This window comes from Ursus arctos, unplaced genomic scaffold (assembly GCF_023065955.2).
Source record: "Ursus arctos isolate Adak ecotype North America unplaced genomic scaffold, UrsArc2.0 scaffold_21, whole genome shotgun sequence".
Classification (NCBI taxonomy): domain Eukaryota; kingdom Metazoa; phylum Chordata; class Mammalia; order Carnivora; family Ursidae; genus Ursus; species Ursus arctos.
Window position 1 is genome coordinate 19,110,713 of NW_026622886.1, and position 23,617 is coordinate 19,134,329.

The 23,617-nt window shown below is 43.1% G+C and overlaps 1 protein-coding gene across 4 annotated transcripts in view; it reads left to right on the top strand.

The window, feature by feature from the left end:
* TMCC3 (transmembrane and coiled-coil domain family 3) overlaps positions 1-23,617 on the top strand; it is a 258,844-nt gene that overhangs the window by 192,958 nt on the left and 42,269 nt on the right. The window contains exon 1 of one of the 4 annotated variants that reach the window (XM_057316285.1): positions 1-23,617. This exon is cut by the window's right edge and continues 22,860 nt beyond it. The exons of the other annotated variants lie outside the window; for them this stretch is intronic. The gene's annotated coding sequence lies outside the window, so the exon portion shown is untranslated. 4 annotated transcript variants of the gene reach the window in all.

Consider the following 23,617-nt stretch of genomic DNA (forward strand, 5'->3'; position numbering starts at 1 on the left):
CTCTTAACGACTGAGCCACCCTAGGCACCCCTGAAAGGGGAATTTAGACATAAACTCCACACCATTCCATTTGTAGAAGTAGAGAAGTGACATCCAGGTAGACTGTAACCAGTGAAATTAGGTAACTAATACTGGCTGACCAGGACTAACCATTATACCAGTTTCTATTTTAAAAGAGAATTCCTTAACAGAAAACAGTCTTAAATATTTTTAGATACCAAGCTAATTGCTAAGTTATATGGGAACCATATCTCAAAGTTTAATAAGAATTTGAAATTATTTGCAATAGAGAATTAATTGATGGACAGATTTTAAATTTTGTGAGTTTTCCAGGTGGGAAAAAAGTGAATTTGAGTGATTTAGTGTTAGACCATCATCCTTATGAATTTGTTTGCAGATTTTTGGTGGGACTAGGGTGAAGAAGGTGTGACATTTCCTGTATCTGACTGCTTAGGTGCAGGAGATATGTTGCCATTTGTAAAGATTATCCTTTCTGATTTTATTGTTGTTTTTTTCCCCTGAAATAAAATTTTGCAAAATGAGTTCATCTTTGCTTTACCTTCTGAAACCTGTTGGAATAGGATATTGGGGAGAAAACATGTGCCAGATGCATAAGTCATCGAGTACATTACACACACACACACACACACTCACTCTATAACTTAGGATTCAAACCTGGTGCTTGTTGCCTCTGAAGCGTTCTGTTCCTGTGAGACTCTCCTTGAGGGCATCTTCCAGCACCAAGTGTTTGTAGCATATGTAATTTTCATGCAACACACCAGAAACGTCATCTGGTTCTTTGCCACAGAAAGTCATCTGCCCCAGTGCTCGGGGGAAGACGGGTAGGGTCTGTTGGCACATTCAGTGCCAGTCCCCAGTGAAGTGCCTCCCTGAGGGAAATTCTGTGTGAATTCTGCTTTCCACAGCCGGGGAGTAAAGTGTGGCTTGAGCACGTAATAAAAGGCATTTTTACTTAGATGTTCCACAGGTACCTCAGAGTCTATGTGCCAGACTTCCTTCAGTCTCTCAGACCCCCTCACGCGGCTGCCTGGAGCCTGGACTGCTTTTCCTGTCCAGCATATTCCCAAACCAGATGCCTGGTCCCTCAGCCCCTCCCCCCCACCTCCGCTCCCCCTGCTTACCCTCCACATCCAGTGGTTTATCTCTTTTCTCAATCACCGTTGGCTCTCTGTCCCCAGCCTCACTTTCTTAAAAGTTTTCTTCTGGATTTGAAGACAGTGAAGGGTTGAGTTTGGACTCTGAAGTCAGACTTGATTGTCCGCTTCTGCACTTACCAGCCCCTTGAACAAGCGTGAGAAGCGGTGTTAGGAAACCCATCAGGGCATCTGTTGTTCTGACGTTGAGTCACTCACCTGCCACAGAGTTCCCCAAACTTCAGTCATTCCAGCACCTGCACATAGCCTCATACCACCTGCACGGCGATTTACTTCATATTCCCAAAGCCGTTCGCTTCTTCAAACTTAAGTGTATTTTTAAAGTACCAGCGTTCCTGCTGTAGTTGATTCCGTCTGTGCCCCTGAGGGCTTGCCGTGCGGAATCGCAAAGACGAGCCTGTGCCGGAGCATCAGCAGAGGGCTGGGAGCCCTGAGCGGAGACTTTCTCCCTCGCGAACCACCTGGATGGCCTTGCGGGTGGTTTTCAAGGGAATCGCTGACTCATGGTGATTCTTTGTTACGGCTTTCGTTTCATGCCACCTAAGATAATTCGGAATCATTTTGGAAAACACTGGGTGTTTGTGTTGTATCATCTGTCCTCATCCTTTTAGAAATACTTCTTTTAGACCCACGACTTAGAAGATGCTTAGAAATATTTTTTTCATGGATTGTGAAAATGTGAATGTGTGGAGATGAACAGAAGCCCCCTCTGGTGATTTGAAGGCATCCTTGTCCAGGTGGGAATACTTGGAAGAGGTTGGGGAAAGGGGAGTTGTACCCGTTCCGGGCCCGATCTCGCATCTTCCGATGACCTGAGAGAAGCGGGGGCCATGGAAGGCCTTAGGCTGAAGAGTGCGATGTCAGGAAATAAGGACTCTGGGGATTTCAGGCAAGGACAGAAAGTGGGTGGAAAAGAAATTTCAGCTCTGTGTTGTTCTGCAGTAAACTTGAATTTAATTAAGATGTGTATGTAGGCTTGTTGTAAGGAAATTAAATGGTGCCTTGAGCTGCAGCCTTCCACAGAAATTTTGAGATAAGTGCTTGTCCAAAAATAAAGTGTGCCCTTAGTGAAAGCTACACTTTAGCACCTCAACATATTTACTCCAGCGTGTGCAACCGTGTGTTGGGGCCAGTCGTCCCTTTTTTCCCCGTCTTTGTGAAGATACTGTGATAATCCAGAAGGCGTGGAACTCGGTTTCAGATAGTCAGTGGTGTACTATTTTAATCTCACTAATTGGAACAGGTGGCCTCTATTTGAGACTGAATCTCTCGTTGGCATAGATTTTAATTTATCTGAAAATATGAGGCCCATTCAGTAAGAGCTGTTCAGGCTGTGTATTGGCATCAGGCAAAGTGCTTGAAAGCTTCAACCATTAAAAGCACAGAAGGCTGAGAGGAAGATCGAAGAAAGGGAGTTCAATAGTTTGCTGCTTTGGTTCAATTCTTAACTGTTGGGTATAGAACTAGTCAGGAACATGGCGGAGTGAAGCATGTCCTGATGCTTGAGAAGGCTACTTACAGGTATTTCTCCAGATGAAGACAGGGTCTGAAGTATCTCCTTTGAATCGATCCCGCAAGATGGCAGGTTTGAAGAGTTCTTCATGCAGTCCTCGTGTTTTTATAGGAATTAGCACGTCTTCAGGCATGAGCTGAGGGGTGTGCCGGAGTGACTCAGCTTACCACAAGCACTCAAGTTGAAATACTTCGAGACACCTCTAATGAAATCAGAGACAGTCTCCAGATTATGAACTTCTTCAACTGGACCACTCCTTTATTTTATTTTTATTAATTTTTCTAACAGTAAATATGTGCTTTGCAAGATGTCTTGTGAATATCTTACTTGAAATCCTTCATCCTTCCAGAGGACAGAATCCCAGTTTCTTCCCCTGACACCCAGAGTCTCTCATCTGACCTTTGTCTTTCACCCACTGTCAGCCCTCGAACTCTGGCTTCCTTCCTTGTGGATTCCCCCGGCCCCACTCTGCGCCTCCGGGCACCTGCTCTGTCCTTGCACACGGGGATGGTTGTGTTCGTTTATCTACACGTGGATCCTGGTACATGGTTGGGGTTTCATAAATACTGACAGAGTGAGTGAATGTGGGTCTGTTGTAAAATTGCACCGTGGGACTCGAGGAGCTGAAAAACATATTCTACTCTTGAGCCATATCTACCTTATTTTAAAATTTCTGTACAGGATTCCAGTTTATGGGTTTTCCACAATATAATTAATACCTTACTAAAGGACACGTATGTATATTGCTTCTAGACTTCTGGTTTTACAGACACTTCAGTGACTGCCCTTGGACACGCTTATTTATTGCGCATGTGAAGAATATGTTCGTAGGCTAAATTCTTAAAAGTGGAATTGCTCCTTAAGATTGTATGTATTTTGAGTTATGATACTGCCAAATTGAACACTATTTTACCTACTCTGTCCAACCCTAGGAGGTGGGGGTGCAGCAGTGCATATACATAAACTGATACCGTTTATATAACCATCAATATATGAACATGCCTCCACTCACAGTTTCCTGACATAGTGTTATAAAACTTTTTTACTCTTGCCAATCTGATAGGTGAAAACTGGTAGCTCATTTTAACTAATATTTTTCTTGATACAAATGAGGTTAATCATATTTTAAAGTTTTTATTTTGAAATAATCACAGACCCCCAGGAAGTTGGAAAAAATAATTGAGAGATGTCCATGCATCCCTCCCCCAGATTCTCCCAATGGTTACGTCTTATGTAACTTAGTACAAAAGGTTGGTCATATGTTCACATACTTAAACATTTGGGTTGTGAACTATTAATGTATTCTGGCCATTTATCTAGTGGGTTATTAATCTTTTAAATTGTTTTGTAGAAGTTTTTTACTTATTAAATAAGTTGTTTCGCACGTATGTCTTCTCTAGTTCATCATTCCTGACTGTATTTTCTACTGTTGTGTAAGAAATTGCTATAGATTAGCAACCCGAAACACCCCTGTTTATCATCTCCTGGTTTCCATGGGCCAGGGGTCCAGGTACAGCTTACCTGCTGCATTCTTCGTGGCAGGGTCTGGTTCACTGTTTGCTGCATGCCTCCTCTGCTCAGAATTTCATCAGCCTAAAATCAAGGCGTCAGCCAGGCCTTCAGTCTAATCTGAGTCTTGGAATCCTTTTCCCAGTCACTGGTTGTTTACGGACTTAAGATCCTTGCAGCTGTAAGACTGAGCCCCAGAAGCTGCCCATTGTTCCCTGCCACTTGGCTCTCTCATAATGTAGTTTGTTTCAAGACCAGCAGCAGAGCCCCAACTCTATTGCACTTTGTCTCTTCCTCTAGACCCTCTCTTAAAGGGTTTATCTGATTAGGCCAGGGGCACCCAGATTAACCCAAGTCAACTGATTAGGAACCTTAATTATATCTGCAAAATATTTTCCCCTTTGCTGTATAACATAACCTAATCATGGGAGTGAAACCCTATCACATTCAGAAGTCTTGCTCACACACGAGGGAGGGTATCATACAGGGTATGAACACCAGCAGGTAGGAATCTTGGGAACCATCTTAGAATTGTACATACTACACTGTTTTAATGATACGTTGTGTGTGTGCTGAGCATAGAGCCTGACAAACACTGAAAAAACACCTTGCCATGAAGAAATTTAAAAATTAGGGCTTACAGGATTTGTGACATTTTTACAATGCCCTTTGAGATTCTTTTAAAAAACCCAAACACCGTGTTCTTCTAATACATTTTATGATTTAATAAATTTTATCCTTGGACTTTTCTTTTTTTTTTTTAATAATTTAAGTAAACTTTGCCCCCAACTTGGGGCTCGAACTCACAACCCTAAGGTGAAGAGTCTCATGCTCTACTGACTGAACCAGCCAGGTGCCCCAGTCTTTGGCCTATTTAGAATTTGGTTCCCTTTAAGCTGTCTACACATTAATGACAGTTATCCCTGTACCAGTTTTTGCATAGTTAGCTGCCTTTAAAAATACACTGCTGTCCACATCTATAATTTTATTTTTATAAATCTCTACTTTTTCTCAGGGTTTTAAAACTATTTTTTTAAACTATTGAATCGAAGGTTATAGTTTTGGTACATTTATTCTGGATTGATATCCACCTCTCCCCCTCAAACCAGGATTTGAAATGAGCATTTTGAGAACTCTAGCTCATGCATTTATGAACTTTCAAATAGGCGTGATTCCAGGGTCCTTTACAGTAAGGAAAGGTCAAAAGGTAGAGCGGAAGAGTTGATGAAGTTCGTTGTTTTTTAAAAAATGTGCTCTCAGTCCTCTCTTTTGAACTAGATGTTGCCTGTCAACAAGTTCTATTTAGTATAGAATCCTGACCTTCCACACGTTTGCAGAAGCTGTTACAGTACTAAGAACGTGTATTGTTGCTTCCTAACCGGCTTGGCTGCCTTAATTGCCTGTAGTCCACCATCCCAGCTAGGGAGGTGGAAGAGCAGGGACTCGCCTAGCTTTGTGCTCTGGGCCAGAGACCTCTTTCAAGCTTGACCTCCTCTCACTTAGTAAACATATTTAGTGCCCTGGGCTGTCCTTGTCCTAGGACATTGAATTTGATACGTCACTCCTGTTAGGATAGTGAATGCACCAAGATTTCGTATTTGTAGGTTATAAGTGGTTTCTCTGTTTGGCTTGATTATCCTTATTTGTAAGTTACCCCTGCGGCTTGCTAAGGGGTTGTTATGTGCACCTATGTTAATTATTGAGAGGTTCACCTGCTTTGTAATCTTCGCGTTTGACACAGAGGGCGGTTAAAACTGTTGTCTGTGTCCAGAAGCTAACACTTAGCATTTCGTAACCTGACCCAAGAGCGTATTAAAGGTGGACTGAGTGTGTTTTTTTACATGTGCTTTCATTTGAAAAAGACATCATGCTTGTAAAAACCTCCCGACTTAAGCAACTCTCAAGTGGTATTTGTTGTATAAAGTTTACCTCCTGTACTGAGCAATTTAGAGCTACTCACTGAGTTGGCATCTGTTGGGTAAGTGGGCACCAAAATTAAAGCAAGAGTCTTCTTTCATTCATTTTTGTCCTGTTACCACCAGGAAGCCACGAGAGCTCTTATACCCAATCATTATGTGTCCAGCCCTCAGAAATGATCTACTGTTCAGGTGAGAGGGAGCATATTAAATTCTACTGTTGAGAAATTTGACTAGCAGTTTGGCCACTTAAAATGATCTGACGGCAGGAGAGTTTTTTTTACATACTTAGGGCTCAAATTAAGCTCTTATTTTTATTTACTTATTAACATCTTTTGTATGTTTGTTTGTTTATTAAGTAAACTCTCTACCCAGTGTGGGGCTTGAACTCACGACCCTGAGATCAAGAGCCACAAGCTCCACAGACTGAGCCAGACGGGTGCCCCTAAGCTCTTATTTTTAAAGCAAGACAGAGTTAAAATGAGAGCTCTTCAGCCTTGTTGATGTTTGAGGGACAGTTTTGCAAACTGAGTCCACCATTCCCACAGGCACTGTTGAGAGCTTTAATTTCTTTGGGCAAATAGGAAATGAATGATACAGTTTTGTGTTTATGTGACTTTCTTTAAATGTTCATGTCTTTTCAGCCTACCTTTTTGAAACAGTTTGTTGCACATATGGGGTAATTTTAATGGTAATAGATTTGCGAAATAAGAATAATGCTTATACTTTTGAAAGACAGAGACACTAAATCCATATACAAAGATTATTTTATGTTTTCTGTTACTTCGGACATCTCATAAATCATGGTTGCTTTGTTAGTAAATGATTCTTTAAAATAATTGCCCCTGGGGCCCCTGGGTGGTGCAGTCAGTTACAGCTTCCGACTCTTGGTTTCCACTCAGGTCCGCTCAGGTCTGATCTCAGGATCCTGAGATGGAGCCCTGCACTCAGTGGGGCGTCTGCTTGAGACTCTCCCTCTCTCTCCCTCTGACCCTCCCTCCCCTCTAAATAAATAAATCTTTAAAAAAGAAAAAAAAATTAATTGCTCCTTAGTTTATTTACACAATAGCCCAAAATGAGCCTGGGTGTTTTTCTAGGACAGCTAGCTTATTAGATTCTCAGTGGATTTTAATTTTCTTAAGTTTGTGCTTGCTTTGGTTGTTTGAGGTGGAAGTTAATGTTCTCGGGAAGTAAAATGCAGTGACATCAGATTCCAAGCTTACAAGGTAATGAAATGGTCCTTCAGAAACCGCAACTTACACCATATTTAAAAAGTAAACCAGATTCGCAGAGCGGAGGATGTTCTGAGCATGAGGAAAACCCATATCAAATCATTAACCACGTAGTTCTGGTTAAATAGTAGACAAATTTATTTTTAATTACTAAATGCGTCAGACATGGAAAAACATTTTAAAAATATGATACCCATATACCTACGTCCTAGATTAATAGATGGTAACATTTTGCCATGTTTGCATCAGATTTCTGCCACTTGTTTTTAAGAAATAACTCGCCCCAGATGCAGCTGTCTGGATGCCTTCTCCCTTCCTACGCCCTCAGCGGTGTCCATAACCTGACGTCGGATTTCGTTCCTTCGCATGCTTTTATACATTGAATGAACTCACAAACAATACATAGTATCGTTTCTTGTCTTAAATATTTATATAAATGGCATCTCTTTTGTGACTTGCTGTTTTTTTCAGCATGGTTTTTTTAATTTTATTTATTTAAGCTTTTAGGTGTTTGGGTCTTTTTAAGTTTTATTTATTTAAGTAATCTTTACACCCATCATGGGGCTTGAACTCATGACCCTGAGATCAAGAGTTACATGCTCTTCCAGCTGAGTCAGCCAGGTGCCCTGAAGCGTAGTGTTTTAAAAATTTATCCTACTTCATTCCCATCTTTTTTTTATTGCTGTACGTTGTTTCAGTATATGAATGAATCCCCTTGTGTTTAGAGCCGTTCTCCTAGTGGTAGACCGGTAGGTTGATTCAGAGGTCTGTACGCTCCTGGGAGAATTTCTCTGAGGAAGATACCTAGAAGTGACGTTACTAGGAAAGAGGAAAAAGCATCTTCACCTTTACCATCTGTTCTTAAGTAGCTTTGTCAAGTACTTGTACTTATAAGTGTGATTTGTTGAAGGCACATTTTAATATATGTCAGGAAATTTTCAAAATGGTGCTAGATTTTGTGTAGGTGTTAAATAGTATTTGTTTCAGGTTTGTGTGCATTTCAGTTTTGCCTGAAAGGAAATACAAAGTTATTTTGAATTTGCTGGCAGGCAGTTTTTTGCACCTTGTCAAGGATTTGGCATCTCTACCTCTGTTCATGTCTGTAAAAGTTGATGTGTCAATATTTTATTTATTGAAATATTATTTACATACAGTGACCTCCTTAAGTGTACAGTTATATGATGACACAGCCTTGTAAACACCATCCAAATATACAGAATATTTCCATCACTCCAGAAGATTCCCCTTTGTTCCTTTTTAGTCAATACTGCGCTGTCCCCAGCAGCCATCGGTCTGTGATTTTGTCTTTTCCAGAGCGCACTATAAATGGAATCAAAGTACGCAGCCTTTTCGAGTGTGGCTTCTTTCACTTAGCAGCATAATGCTCTTAAGCTTCCTCAGTGTTGCCTGTGTCAATGCTCTATTCCTTTTTAGTGATAAGTAGTATCAGTGTATTTTTAGGAGTACTGAAGTATGTGATTATGAACGGAAATGAAAAATGACTTAAATCCCATGCTGCTTGTGTGACTGAATTTATCTGTTTTTCTCATGTCACTACCACAGCCTCAGGAAAAGTTTAGAGCATCAATTTCCAGTTAGAAAGTGCATCAATTTGTAATCCTGTTACTTCTCGAATGTTCTGTTACTTCAGAATATTAAAAAACATGCATGAAATTAGGGCCAGTGTTCTGTGTCTTAACCTAGGGTCTGTGGTTTTTGTGTATTTGCACTTTCTTTGGAATGGTTCTCAGTGGTGGCAGATGACCTTTAAAACAAGATGAAGAACCAACAGTCTAATGTGAGCTCTTGTTTCAGAATTAAAAACATCGATTTATAGAAGTATATTTATTGACATGTCAGTGGGTCATGCTTTTATGTTAATTGAAAAAGTTCACAAAATATTAGCACAGAGAACTCGTTTTTGTTTATTAAGTGGCAGGTACGGATAGAATATTGGTAGAGCGAGGGGCACCTGAGTGGCTCAGTCGTTAAGCGTCTGCCTTCAGCTCAGGTCGTGATCCCAGTGTTCTGGATCGAGCCCCGCATCAGGCTCCCTGCTTGTGTTCTCTCTCTCTTTCTGTCAAATAAATAAATAAATAAATAAATAAATGAATGAATGAATGAATAAAGAATATTGGTAGAGAGAGCGTAAGTGAGCGGTTCTGCCTGCACTGCGATGAAGGCTTTCCAGAAGTTACCACAGTCTTACAGCAGTTGGGGAAAGGAGGTTCAGCCCTCCTCGTTTTACCGTTGGAGAAGAGAGGCACGGACGGGTAAATGACTTGGGCGGGATCATACCACGAAGACGTGGGAAGTGTAGGACTTGAACCCAGCATGGTCTGCATTCCAGAGCCTTTGCCCCTAACCCTGGGTGAACTGCTTCCATATCTGAAGGGATAGTGACACAGATCCCCAAGTGTAGACACTTGATGGGTGTTTTATTTTCCTTCCTCTGGCTTCTCAGTATTTTCATAGCTTTTCTAAAACAAACATGTTTGCAATGAAATGTACTACCTGATGAGAACCTTTATCCTGAGAAGATAAATCACATCAGTGCTCTGACTTTTTGCTTTATCCTTGTTTTGTCCTGGATCTGGGAAGGCTCATGACTACAGTGATGGAAACCAAGAGTAGGGCTGTGCTGTAGACATCCCAAGCGACACACCCTTCCTTGAGCGTGGATCTAGAACTCTCCCCTGGCTTGTTTCTCACAGAGGGCCTATTTGAAGCAGGCTAGGCCCAAACTCAGTACAAATGTAAGGAGCAACTGGCTGCCTTATCCCGGAGCCCCCGTCATTGTCCTCAGCGCTTCCCTGTGCGCCCAGCGCTACTCTACGCCCTGAGGTGAGTCAGACGCGGGCACTGCTCTTGAGGAGCTCAGGCTGGGGAGGACAGCCTGCAGACAGAATGACAGTGCTGCAGGGAGCCCTGGCCTCCCTTGGACCCTTCTGGGAAGAACCAACCCAGAGCCCACTCTGAGAAGGCTCTAGACCAGGAGTAGGTGTCCGCTGTTAAGCCTTTCTGGCCTGTCTTCCCTTCCACACCCTGCTGCAGGGTTGTTCCTGATACTTGTTTATAGGGCACAGTTGGCAGAAGAGGACAGATGGTACTAATTTTGAAGGTTTCGGTTCACCTCCAATTAGCCCTTTGGTATGTATTTTGTGTCTGTGTGTACGTATGCTCTCCTTGTGCAGAGGAAATACTAAATCATGGGTGTCACAGATAGCTGCTTCGATTTGACTCAGATGGAAGAAGGATGCTGCAGAAAAGGGAGGAACAGAGATGTTAATTGTCATGGCAACCAGCAGGTTTTTATAGTGGAACATTGCCTTCATAACCTAAACCAGTCACCTTTTTTCTCACCGAAGAAAATGGACTGACGCAAACTCAAGAAATTATAGTACCGGTTCTCAGCGGGGTTTTATTTGCTTCTCAGAAACAGCCTTGCAATGACTTTAGTTCCTTCATAGAATTTCAGAGCTGAAAGGCACCCTGGTATCTTATAGAACTTTATGAAGTCAGGTGCTTATGAATTTCCTGTTATTATGTGTCACCCCACTTCCATCCTGTCTCGCACACGGTCTAATGCACACGGCCAGGATTTCTGCAAGGGGCTGGAATGAGGAGGAGTTTGAATTTGGCAGACGTGCGCTCTGTGGCATGGGCTCCTCCCCAGGGGAGAGTGTTCCATTTGCCGTCCTTCAGAGGCGTCTGCTGCTGTTTGCTCCTGGGTGATCATGTCCTGCTTGCTTCTTCACTGTCCATCACTCCGTAGACTCAGAAGATGCTGAGATGCTTAGACTGTCTCACTCCTGCCAGTCACTATGTAGGCAGGTTCAGAGTCTGCCCGTTGCTGTCCGAGAACTCCTGGAGAACTGAACCACTGTGGTTTTCTTTTAGTAGCTCTGGTGAGCTTTCATAGACCTGGGGTACAACAGGCCAGTGTAAGAAAATGCCCCTTATGTGAACAGGTGGAGCTCAGCCTGGGAACATAAAGACTTTATTGAACACCCCAGCAGAGTTTTGTCATTGTTGTTGATTAGCACTTAGAAGGCAAAAATGTAGGCTCCCCTTTACTTCCCCTAATTTCTTTGTCTGAGGAGTCCCTGTCATCCAAGACAGCTCTGGGGGAGATTGATAGCTCTGGGATCACTGGTCCTAATGGGCTTCCTTGGACCATAGCGTCAAGATTGATGGTACCTGTGTCCCTACAGCCTGTGGCATGGAAAAGGAGTCAGTCAGGCACCTTTTCATGGCACTGGATTGAAGAATGAGGTCCCCTGTAAACTTTGGGTTGGCTTCTTCCCACCCCCTCCTGCCCAGGTGTCCCCTGATGACTCCCTTCCACCAGGTCCCGAGTGTGGTATGTGGGAGAGCCCATTCATAAGCAGCTCAGGGATGAATCACGCTCGTAACCATTCTGCTGTCAGCCTAATTCAACAAATACGTATTGAGCACCTACTATATGCCAGGCATCCCAGGAACCAGAACAAAAATCGCCCTCATTAAGCTCATATTCTGGTAAGGCAAGGTAGACGGACCAGACCAATAGGTGAAATACACAGTGTGTTAGGTGGTGGTAAGTACAGTGTTCAAACACAAATCGCGGCAAGGGGGCTGGGGAGGCCCAAGGGGTGGGAGTAGAAAGAAGCAGTTGTAAATAGGAAACTCAAGGAAAGCTCTTCCCAGAGATATCATTGCAGGAAGACCTGAGGAAGTAAGCCATACAGCTATCTAAGGGGAATTGCATTCCAGGGAGAGGGAACAGCAAGCACAGACTCCCGGAAACAGGAGTATACCTGTTGTATGTGAGGCACATCGAGGAGGCCATGTGACAGAGACAGAGTGAGTAAGGACACAGGGTGTGGGAGGCCGGTTTACGTTTTCCGAGATTGCCTTGGCTCCTGGATTAAAGGTGGATGTGAGCTGGTGTAGAGGGATGTGTAAGGCGTGATGACAGTGCCCTGGATGAGGATGCTAGCAGTGGAGGTGATGAGAAGTGGTCAGATCGTCTAACTGCAGGCCATTTCAAGCCCTCTTTGGTGTGCTTAGAGCTCGGACAGGGCAGTGTGGCACCAGGGCTCCGGGGAGGCTAGGCCTGGTTTTTCAGTTCTTCCACGCTGTGCGAGCTCATCTTAGACCATTTCCTCAACCCGTTTGAGCCAGTTTCCTTACGTAAAAAATAAGTATAATTCTTTCCTTGGAAGGTTGTTGAAGGCTTCTAAGATAATGTACTGAAAGGGTCTTCCCTGACTCCTGTTCTCATCTCCCACTGGACTTGGGTGCTCCCCCACCCCACCTGTGCTCACGTCTGTTGTGAGCCTTTATATTCATTCTTGTCACCTGTGGTTTGCTGGTCTCTCCCCACCAGAAAGTGGGCAGGGACTGTATCTCCCGTGCTTGGCACAAAGTGCACAATAAATGTTTGGATGGGTAGAGAGATGGAAGCGGGAAAGAGAAGAATGAATGAAGAATTTCATGCATAGATACTAGCGTAATACTGGAGTTTATACACTCCCAACAGGCAGCAGGACTTTCTTTCCAGAGTTCACTGTTGAAGGACATCTAATGATGAGTTAAGGCGTTGGCTACATTTGTTATTTAAATAAGTCTAATTAGGAAGATGGGTACCCTTATTTTCATATTTTAAAATTTATCTTTTCCTTGTTCTTGGCTTATAGAGAAGTGTTTGTTCAGAGATACTAATTGGTGTTTTTACTTAGGTGTTCTTTAAGAATAAAGATTTCATTAGCAGATTTCCTCAACCGTCTAAGGAAATTTTCCCTGAACATTTTATTATGAAAACTTTCAAACGCATGAAAAATACAAGGATGGTAACAATTTAAGTTAACACTCTCTTAATATACAGATGATCTAAATCTGTACAGGCAGGTTTTCTTTTGCATTTAGAATGATTCTGTTACCTGTTATGATGTGGAAAGGCTCAATCCATTAACTTTCCTGTTAGACAGACTCTGTGTTTGACACCTTCTTTCCCTGTGAGACCCTTTGATCTTCATGTGGAAATGCTGCATCGTTTACATTTAAAGTCAGGGTTATGGGTTGAATTGTGTCCCCTCAAAAAGATATGTTGAAGTCTGTGATATTGTGATTTATAATAAGAAATACAGTTGACACTTAACAATTGGAGGACCGACACCCCCCTTCCCACAGTGGAAAATCCACATGTAACTTTGGTTCCCCGCCCCCAAAATAACTACAGGTACCCCACTGTTGACAGATCACAGTTGATGAACACGTATTTTGTAGGTCTTATGTATGTATCACATATTGTATTCTTACTATAAAGTACGTTAGGGAAAAGAAAATGTTGCTAAGAAAATCATAAAGCAGAGGAAATACACACACAGTACTGCAGTACACAAACCCGCGTGTAAGTGGGCTCGTGTCCTTCCAACTCCTGTTGTTCAAGGATCAACTGTATATATTTGGTCTTTGTTTCCATCTATGACACAAAGCTGCTAAAACCTTTGGAATTTCCTAAGTGATTATAATGATAAAAGTGAAATGGTTGTCTTTTGTGATTTATATAGCAAACCCCTTTCAAATGCGGTGGGATTTGCTAGTTAGGGACTTTTGGGAAGCCCCTAAGGCTGGGATGGTTGCTGGGGAACCAACCTTGATGAGAAGATTGAAATTTTCAGTTCACCTCCCACCTCTGGGGAGGGGAGAGGGGCTGGAGGTTGATGTAATAGCCAGTGGCCAATGGTTTAACCTAGCTTGGCTTCCTAATGAAGCCTTCATAAAAACCCGAAAGGTTCGGGTGCGGAGAGCTTCCGCGTTGATGAATACATGGAGATTCAGGGAGAGTGGCTATGAGACAGGGCATGGAAGCTCTGTGTGCTTTCCCTGGACCTTGCCCTGTGCATCTCTTCCTGAGTTACATCCTTAGAATAAACTGGTAATTGAGTAAACGTCTTCCTGAGTCTGTGAGCCACTCTAGCAAATTAACGGAACCCGGGGAGGGGGTTGTGGGAGCCTCCAGTTTGTAGCCAGTGGGTCAGAAACACAGGTAACAACCTGGACTGGGGATTGGTGGCTGAAGCAGGGGTTGGCAGACTTGTGGGGCTGTTCCCTTAACCTGTGTGATCTGATGTTGTCCGCAGGTGGATAGTGTCAGAGTCAGGTTGAATTGTAGGGTACCCAGCTGGTGTTAGAGGATCGTGCGGTGCCCAGCAGTGTGGTAGTAGGGTGAGAGAAGACACAGGAGTGAGTTTGCCCTTTACAAAGCCCTCACCCCCAGTACCCCAGAAGATGACTTTGGTGGAAAATAGGGTCTTTACAGAAGGAACCAAGTCAAAATGAGGTCATTAGGATGGGCTGTAACCCAGTATGACTGGTCTCTTTCTAAAAAGAGGGGATTTGGAGATAGGCGTGAACGGAAGAAAGATGATGTGAAGACCCCCAGGAGAGCACCCGCAACGTGAGGACTGACTGGGGACTAGTGTGATTTAGCTACAGGCCAAGGAATGCCTGATGAGGCTGCCAGAAACTGGGAGAGAGGCCTAGAATGGTGCCTTCCCTAGCACCTTCAGAGGGAGCCTGGCCTTGCTGACATCTTGATTTCAGGCTTCCAGAACTGAGACAATAAATTTCTGTTGTTTTAAGCGACCCAATTTGTGGTGCCGTCCCAGGAAACTGATAGTCAGCCATCGTGTTTCCTATTGACTAAAGAAGTACTAATACCTGGGCCCAGCGTGATTGAAATCTCAGGATGGTACTTGGTTAGCAGCTGGTTATCTCTCTGATCTCCCAATATGGTTACATTAATATTCTTTGCCATCCAAATAAATACATCTTTTAAAATTGTTCGTAGCAAACCCGTGGAAGTTCCAAGAGTATGCCTGCGGAGCCAGTTTGAAAAACCCAGGTTGTTGGAGTAAGAGAAACAGCCTAGACTTTGGTTCTGAGTTCAAATCCTCTCTCTGCCACTTGGCCACCTGCATAATCTTTGAGTCTCTTCCGCACCTGTAGGATGAGAACGATACTTACCTCCCCTGTGGACTGTGGGCTGAGAACTAGAGGTCGTGAAAACGGTCTAGCATCAAGACCTACACACAGCAGGTGCTCAGAAATCGGCTGAGGAGTGGAGACACTGGGATGAAGGGAAGAATCGCACGAGGGAAGCTTGGAAAGATTCCGCTGGAGTAGGAGGTCTGACTCCCCTTGTTTGAACACTGAGAGATTTTTCATCCAAGTGGTTTTCCCACCTCGAGGGGGCTAGAAGAGAGCTTTTGGTTCGGGCATGAGCCTTGTTTCCTTAACGAGGCACAGAGACCCCCAAAGACAAGTAACTTGTCCAGGGTCAGGCAGTCTTGTCACTTGGGCTGTTTTCTTATTCGATAGGGCAACCAAAAACAAAACAAAAAACTGGTTGTGTTTTTTTTTTCCCCCTTTTTTGTTCTTTTATTTTTATTTATTTTTTATTTTTTTAAAGATTTTATTTATGTGACAGAGAGACAGCCAGCGAGAGAGGGAACACAGCAGGGGAGAGGGAGAGGAAGAAGCAGGCTCCCAGCTGAGGAGCCCGATGTGGGACTCGATCCCGGAACGCCAGGATCACGCCCTGAGCCGAAGGCAGACACTTAACAACTGCGCTACCCAGGCGCCCCTGTTCTTTTAAATAACAGCTTTGAGATACAGTGCACATACCATACCATCCCCTCATTTAAAAGTGTATGATTTCACGGTTTTTAGTGTATCTGCAGAGTTGTGCAATCACCACCACAGTCCATTTCAGAACGTTTTCATCACCCCCCAAAACAAACTCCAGGCCCATTAGCAATCACTCTCCATTTCCTCCCTCCCAAGCCCCCAGGCCAGGCCAGCCACTAATTTACTTTCTGTTCCTCTAGATTTGCCTGTCCTGGACATTTTCTGTAAGTGGAATCAGATGTATTATGTGGTCTTTTGTGCCTGGCTTCTTTCAGTCAGCATAAAGTTTCCAAGATTCATCCGTGTTGTAGCCTGTGTCAGCACTTCAGTCCTTTTTATTGCCAAATAACCTTCCACTGCACAACCCTCCCGCGTTTTATTGACCCACTCGTCAGCTGATGCACACTTGGGTTGGTTGTTTCCAGTTTGGGGCTCTTAGGATTACTATATTGCCCTAAACATCCATGTATGAGTGTTTGGGTGGGCTCATGTTTTTCATCTTGAGTCCGTGCTGAGGAGTAGAATTTCTGGCTCCCCTGGGAGTTCTGTGCTCCACCTTTTGCGGATCTGCCAGAGTGTCTCCCCAGCAGCTGCACTGGTCTGCGTTCCCACCAGTTCCCACCGCATTCCCACCAGTTCCTACTGCTTTTCCCACCAGTTCCCACCACGTTCCCACTGTGTTCCCACCAGCAGTGGACAAGCGCTTCAGTTTCTCCACATCTTTGCCAGAGTTTCTTACTACTGTCTTTTGATTATAGCCCTTCTGGTGGGTGTGAAGTGGCATCTCTTTGTGGTCTTGTATTGGTTTTTGACATTTCTATTAATGGAAGTAGTTGGATTCATTGTATGATAAAATAGGTGGAATATCTCTAGCTGGAAAGGCTGGTGTGATTAATAATATAACTTCTAAATTAATTTCCGTGCTTTTATATATCCCTTCTTTAAATCTCTCTTTTTTTTTTTAAGTAAGCTTTATACCCAACATGGAGCTTGAACTCATGGCCCTCAGATCAAGGATGCCATGCTCTTCCCGACTAAGCCAGCCAGGCGCCCCCATGTTCCTTCTTACTAGTCATTTCTTGAAGCCAGTTTTTCCAAACGAGTGGTAGGTAGAATAACTTGTGAGTTTGCCTGGCGTGGCTTTTATTTCATTACTAAAATTGCACAAGACCCAGCACCTGGAGCTTCCGGGTCCTCCCCACTGCCGAGTCCACAGCTGGAAGGCCTCGTCAGCAGCCAGTCTTTTGAGGGATGGTTGTAGGTGTCTGGACCCTTGTCATTTTATTTAAGTGGCCAAGGCATTTACTCATGATTCTCCCAAGGGCTGGCTGCTGCCGTGCAGATGCGGTGCTTATTATAAATGGGTACAGCCAGAACTGCCCCCTTGGGCCGGTACAGATAGACTCCATGCCCTCTTCACAGATAAACTTTACAGGCTGCAAGTTCTATTGTAAGGAACAGGAAGCCGAACAAAATGCATAGCACCTGTGAGGCCAGAAATAAATGTTGGTTGAGTGAATGAATAGCTTTGGGTTTGGAAGGCAGACACCGTCTTTGCATGGCAGCTCGAGCAAGCTCTTAAGCTCTTGGAGCCTTGGTACCTTATCTGTAGGAGAGAGACACAGAGGTGCCTCTGTTGCGGGGTTCCCACGATGACATAAAAGTGCCCAGCTCATGGTAGGCACTGTGCCCGTGTTAATTCTCTTTCCTTCAGTCACTCTACTATGAGTCTCATATTCTTCTCTCCAGGTTTAGTCCAGCTCCAGATATGACAGAACACAGGGTCGATTGTACGGTTTTGCTTATCTATTCTTTACAGAGAGGTAATGAGCTTTTTGGCAAAAATTAAGTATTGGTGGAAATGAATATTGTAATTTGGTAGCTGCTGATTGACATATGTTTGCTAAACAGCTACTCAAATTTAAGGAAGCTTGCCTAGAATTAAAAAAAAAAAGAAGAAGAAGAAGAAATCCTAAGAACAGTTTTACCCTCTTTGCCAGGTACTTATTTATAAAATTGTCTTCTATGGAATGTCCCAGCTGAAAAATTTTCATAAAACACTGGCTAGCTTTGTCTCCAGAGTTCAAGTTAGCCTGCATGAAAGCTTAAACTTAAATGGATGTAAAAGGGTTGGGTCCTTTTTTGGAGCCTCTTTGCGTTGGATTTTTTTTTTTTTTTTAAGAAAGGGCTGTTCTTTTGGTCACTGGGTCTTTTTTTAGACTCGCAGGGAAGTCATAGTAACAGGCTCCATGTCTGATTGGGTTCCATGGCAACAGAGGGTTGTGACTTTATTAGAGAAGAGTCGAGCATGCCAAGAAAGATAAAAATCGGAGTATGGAAAATGTCCGACCAGATGAATGTGTTTTTTGGATGGCGTGCCCTGGAATGGAACGGTTCCCCGAGTTGGCATCCGTCCCCGTTACAAATTTGAATCCCACTGGGTTATCATTAGGTCATAGGGATCAGTGCTTATTTCCAAAAGATCTCCCTGCATCTTTGCTTTTATTCATTCATTCATCCTTTTCTTATACATTGGTATATTAAAAAAGAAATCAAAACAGTCATGGTAAGAACCTAACCGGAAATGATTCTGATTTCAAAGGTAGAAAAGAAATTTAGCTCATTCTTTGTGGAACTGATTACAGCTGTAAATTGTGAGACCGCGTGGGAGGGCCAATTAGAGGCAATTATAACTCGATTGAACTCCCCCTGAATTAAAACTTGCTGTGTGCATTCCAAGCCGGGATTTTTGTTTCTCTTCCCTGTTCCTTGTTGATGGGTGTAGAGATACTGGTTCCAGGATGAGGTTGTAGTCTCTATAGGAGACGCCCTCCTCTCTCTCCCACAGCAAGGTGCGGGCTTTTGCTCTAACCGAAAGTGTGTGATTTATTAGAGTCCTTTTTGCTAAAGTTTCTAATATTTGGAGAAGAAATAGCGAGACTTTCGAATCATCCTCACCTGGTTATAAATGTGTTGGGCTGTCTTTACTTTTCTATCAGCTGTGCTGTTTTTACGTTTCTCCTCATCCTGATATTGAAAGTGGAAAAACTCCAAGGGGCAAGTAGATGTTCTGACATGCCCTCTGGGTTCAGACTTCATTAGTCATTTACTTTACGCCTCATCATGATGAATCAGAAACTGCACAGGTACTCATGATAAACATTAATAAGTACTGTTGGTATAAGGGGAAAGAATTAGCTCACCAGGTTTTTGGTGTCCCAGCTATCATTAATCAGGTACTAAGTCCTTGGGGAAATTACTTAACTTTATTGGGCCTTGGTTTCTTTATCTTAAAATGTGTTTGACCTGAATTGGTGTCCCAAACCTCCCTGTTTATAAGAATAACTTGGGGCAGTGTTTTAACACCTGAAACCTCTATTAGAGATTTTGATGCACTAAGTCTGGGGTGGGGCTGGGATAGCACGAACCTGAGGTGATCCTACAATGGGGTGTTCAGAAATTACCAGACTAGCTTAGTAGTTATGAAACTTTACTGGGCATAAGAATGGACAGAGGTGGGAGGGAGAGGGGAGTCTGTCTAATGCACATCTGCATGTTTGGCCCCTGCACTGTTGGTCCAGGAATCAGGTGGTTGCAGCCATCATTTGAAAAACACTGGTCTACAGTTTGAACTCCCTCCCAGTCCCAAAGATGGCTCTTCCCCATTACTGCCGCTGACAACCACAAATGAGCTGGAAGGGTTGGGTTGATGGCAGGGCCGGGAGGGTTCTGCATACACCCAGTGCTAGCTCCAAACACCATATCACTTTTTAAAGAAGTTATTTGTTTTAGGGGCGCCTGGGTGGTTCAGTCATGATCTCAGGATCGTGAGATTGAGCCCCTCACTGGGCTCTGTGCTGAGCTTGGAGCCTGTTTGAGGTTCTCTCTCTTCCTCTCCCTCTGCCCCTTGCCACTCACGCTCAATAAATAAATGAGCAAAATCTTTTTTAAAAAGTTATTTTGTTTTAAAATCTTGGAGTTGTGCAGTAGTGAACACCTTTGTTCACAGAATTTTCTACTCTCCGCTGTGTTGTTTCCTTTGGTTAAGACATAGTGTTTGCCAAGTGTAGTTACTTCTGGTGTGCACGGGGCCATACAGCAACACAGGACTTACCTGGGGAGCTTGTTCAAAATATAGAGATTGGACTCCCAGACCCAAAGAATCAGTAAGTCCTATAAAGGGCAGGGGCATTAGTCTTTTTTTTTTTTTTTTAATTTGAGGGTGTGTATTTCTTTTTAAGGTTTGACAAAGGTGGGCTTCTCTCTCTTCCCAATCTCACCCCAGTTTCCCGAGTAAAACCGATTTTAAGTGTAAACACATGTTTAGCACAAGGTCCGTGGTTTAATCAAGCCATTTAGATTATAGAAGAGTCTATAACATATATAGCAGCTGCTTGAGGAAACAACAAACTGATCTTCTGAGACTCTAAGACAGAGTTCCTAGAGTTTAACAATGAAATCATTAGCTCCAGGAGTAAACACGTTTTAACGTGTTATCTGCTTTCTTGAGTTTCTATTTGTGCCTTGTTTGTTCTATTTCCTGTTTAACAAAGATTGAATAACATTGCTAAATGAAGAATGCAGTAGAACTTTAAGCCTTAAATACGAAGGTTCATTTTTTCCCCCTATTAACTAGCTAATTTAAAGAGTGCACGTTTATAGAAAAAAATCCCATAAATAACATAAGGTGGAAAATGTTCTACTTTATAATCTTTATACCTAGAGATAAGAACTGTTGTTTCTTATGTATCCTTACAGAAATGTTTTCTGCACAAAGCATATCTATCCATTATTTATTTAACCAATCTCCTATTGATATGCAACTTAAGTTCCTCCTAGAGTGATTTTTTCCCCATGTTTATTTGTTTTGTAATACTGTACTGAATATTTTTGTACATCTTTTTTCTGTAACCGTATATGGTTACATTTCTAAAAGTGAAATTGTTAGGTCAAGGGGTATGTGTCTTTTAAATACGGAAAGATGGGAACAGAATGTCTTTCCAAAGTTTTACCCATTTAACTGGCGAAATCTTTTATTTTCAAAAGCCTTTCCTGCCCCAGTTTATTCCGATACAGCCAGTGAGCAGCTAACTATCCTTGTCTACTTACACAAAACCTGAGACTTCTCTCAGGCCTGCTGCTCGAAGGAATTAATAAAGATATTTCATAAAAAGAAGAATTTAAAAGGTATCTGAGGGTGGGAGTGAGGGAGGGAGGGCGAAGAGAATAGAGAAAGAGCTTAGTAAAGCAAGTAAGTAACCCTGAATTTGCCAGCGGAGTTCTTTGGGTCACAAGAGGTCACAGAACCTGAACTGGGTTCTGAAGAAAGTAAGACAATCTTGGAGTGTAACGTGATAGTGAGAAAATGATGCTCTAGGTTATGGTACACTGTTCCCTGGGTGTGAGCAGCTCCGCTGGCAGGTGCGGCAGGGCAGTTGTGAGTGAGGCATCATGGTGACGAGATGCTCTTCGTTATTCATAACCTCTAATGTGAGTCATGGTCTAGTTAGGGGGGTGTGTGTGTGTTTCAAAGTAATGTTTAAATTGAAAGAATTCCTTCTCACTAGTCTTCTGACCCAGGCTGTGTGCATCTCCTAGTGTCTGAGAGACAACTAAGGCAGACCAGGAGCTGTGTGCCCTGGGGATGCTGCTGCTTTAGCGGCAGATGCCATCTGATCCAGCTGTCTGCCCGCCTTCATCGTGCCTCCTACTGGCAGCAAGTTATGAGAGGATCTTTCAGACACACAGGAAATGAGTTGAATCTGTTCGAGTCTGGGAAGCTCAGGTCTATTCAAGGCAGAGCATTCGGAGGTATCTTGGATCTATAGGTCAGTGAGAGTCGAAATCTTAGAGGCTGGCTAAGAGGGATGGCCAGGTGTATTGTGAGTTTAAAGGGAGCCATCCAGAGTCCAGATGGTCTGGGAGCCACAAGAACCTCAGGTTATAGTTGGCATGTTGAGGAGTGGATACAGGCTCTGTCTCAGCACTCAGGGACCAAAGTGCCCTCTCCAACTGGTCATGCTTGAGCCAGGCCACATGTGGTCAGGTGGAAGACAGCCAGGAATCAAGTTCTGAAGACGATAGCTCTGAATTGAATCATTCTCTATGCTTAATCAAAGCTATTAAGTGAGCCAACTACTAGAGAGCCTGGAGGTGATTGTCAAGTAATTTTATATTAGAAACTTGAGTGAATTATTTTGTGATGTTTATGACTGGAACACAGACATGAAGTGGATATGGAAAGCTGGGCTGTGCATGAAAGCATGAGTGTCTGAAGCTACCAGGGAAGGAAGGAAGAGGAGATTATGAATGTGTTTTAGCAAGTAAGTTGGAGATGACAGGAAGTGTCCAGGGACCAAGGTGTTTTCAGACTAGGACAGCAGCCATAAAAATAGGTAAGACAAATTGGAGCCCAAATTTGAAGGCAAAAGCAGAAGAAAAATGAATGAGCTCGGGTATGTGGAATTGAATTCTCTATGCCTTAGTGGGCAGTCTGATTTTTAAATCTTATTGTAGTTTTAAGATGTTCATTTTAAGAGTTATAAATAGAATAAGCAAAATGAGTCCCGCAGAGAAAAAATATATTTTTCTTATATAAAAAGTGTGGTATTGATTTAACATTTAGTTTAAGGCAAGATCCATTTGCTAGATTTATTTTTAACATTTGTTTAAAACCTTTTCTTGAACTGAGTGAGAGGATAGAGGCTATGCAGTATTAAGTTTGGTAGACACTCTTCCTCTTAAATATTACAGTATAGTTGTACGGAAAGTTCTGTTAGTTAGGCTACGCTTTATTTATACTGACAACATTCTCGTTTCCAAACCCCAGTGCCCTTCTGTCTTCCATCACACCCCCCAACACGGAACTAAATCGATACCACTAAAACCACACAACAATCTTGAAATCTTTGCATTTGTTATTCAATGTGAAGGGCAGGAAACCCCCTAGTCTCTGACCATTCTGGCCTTATTTTTTTTTTTAAGATTTTATTTATTTGAGAGAGAAAGAGCATGAGCAGGGGGAGTGGCAGAGGGAGAGGAAGAAGCAGGCTCTCCGCTGAGCAGGGAGCCTAAGTGGGGCTCGATCCCAGGACCCTGAGATCATGACCTGAGCCAAAGGCAGACACTTAACCGACTGAGCCACCCAGGCACCCTGGCCTGATTTTTTCATGTGACTTATGGTAATTCAAATATTTGAGCATCTGTTCATACAAGGGAAGTCAAAAGAGATTTAAAGATAAATTACTGACGGCAGGAAAGATTGTAATCTGTTGCAGAGTTAGTAGTTGAATTGTTATAACATGAAGCAGTATATGATCACAAAGGGCAGGAGAAAAATACAAAATATCTTGTGTCTGGTATGACAGCAGTCGTTTTCTGATTTCATAATTTCTAGGAGGAATTTCCTCAGATGAGATCAGAGTCTCAAAAAGATTAATTTGTTTGCCCAAGGTCATATAGCTACTAAATGGCAGCAGGGATTTGATCAGATCTGCCTGACCTTTCAGGTCCATGCGTAGCCCCTTAGTAAGTCATCCCCAGGCGCTGTCACTGGATGGCTCCGGTTCTCAGCCCCGTCCTCTCTTGGAGCGTTCA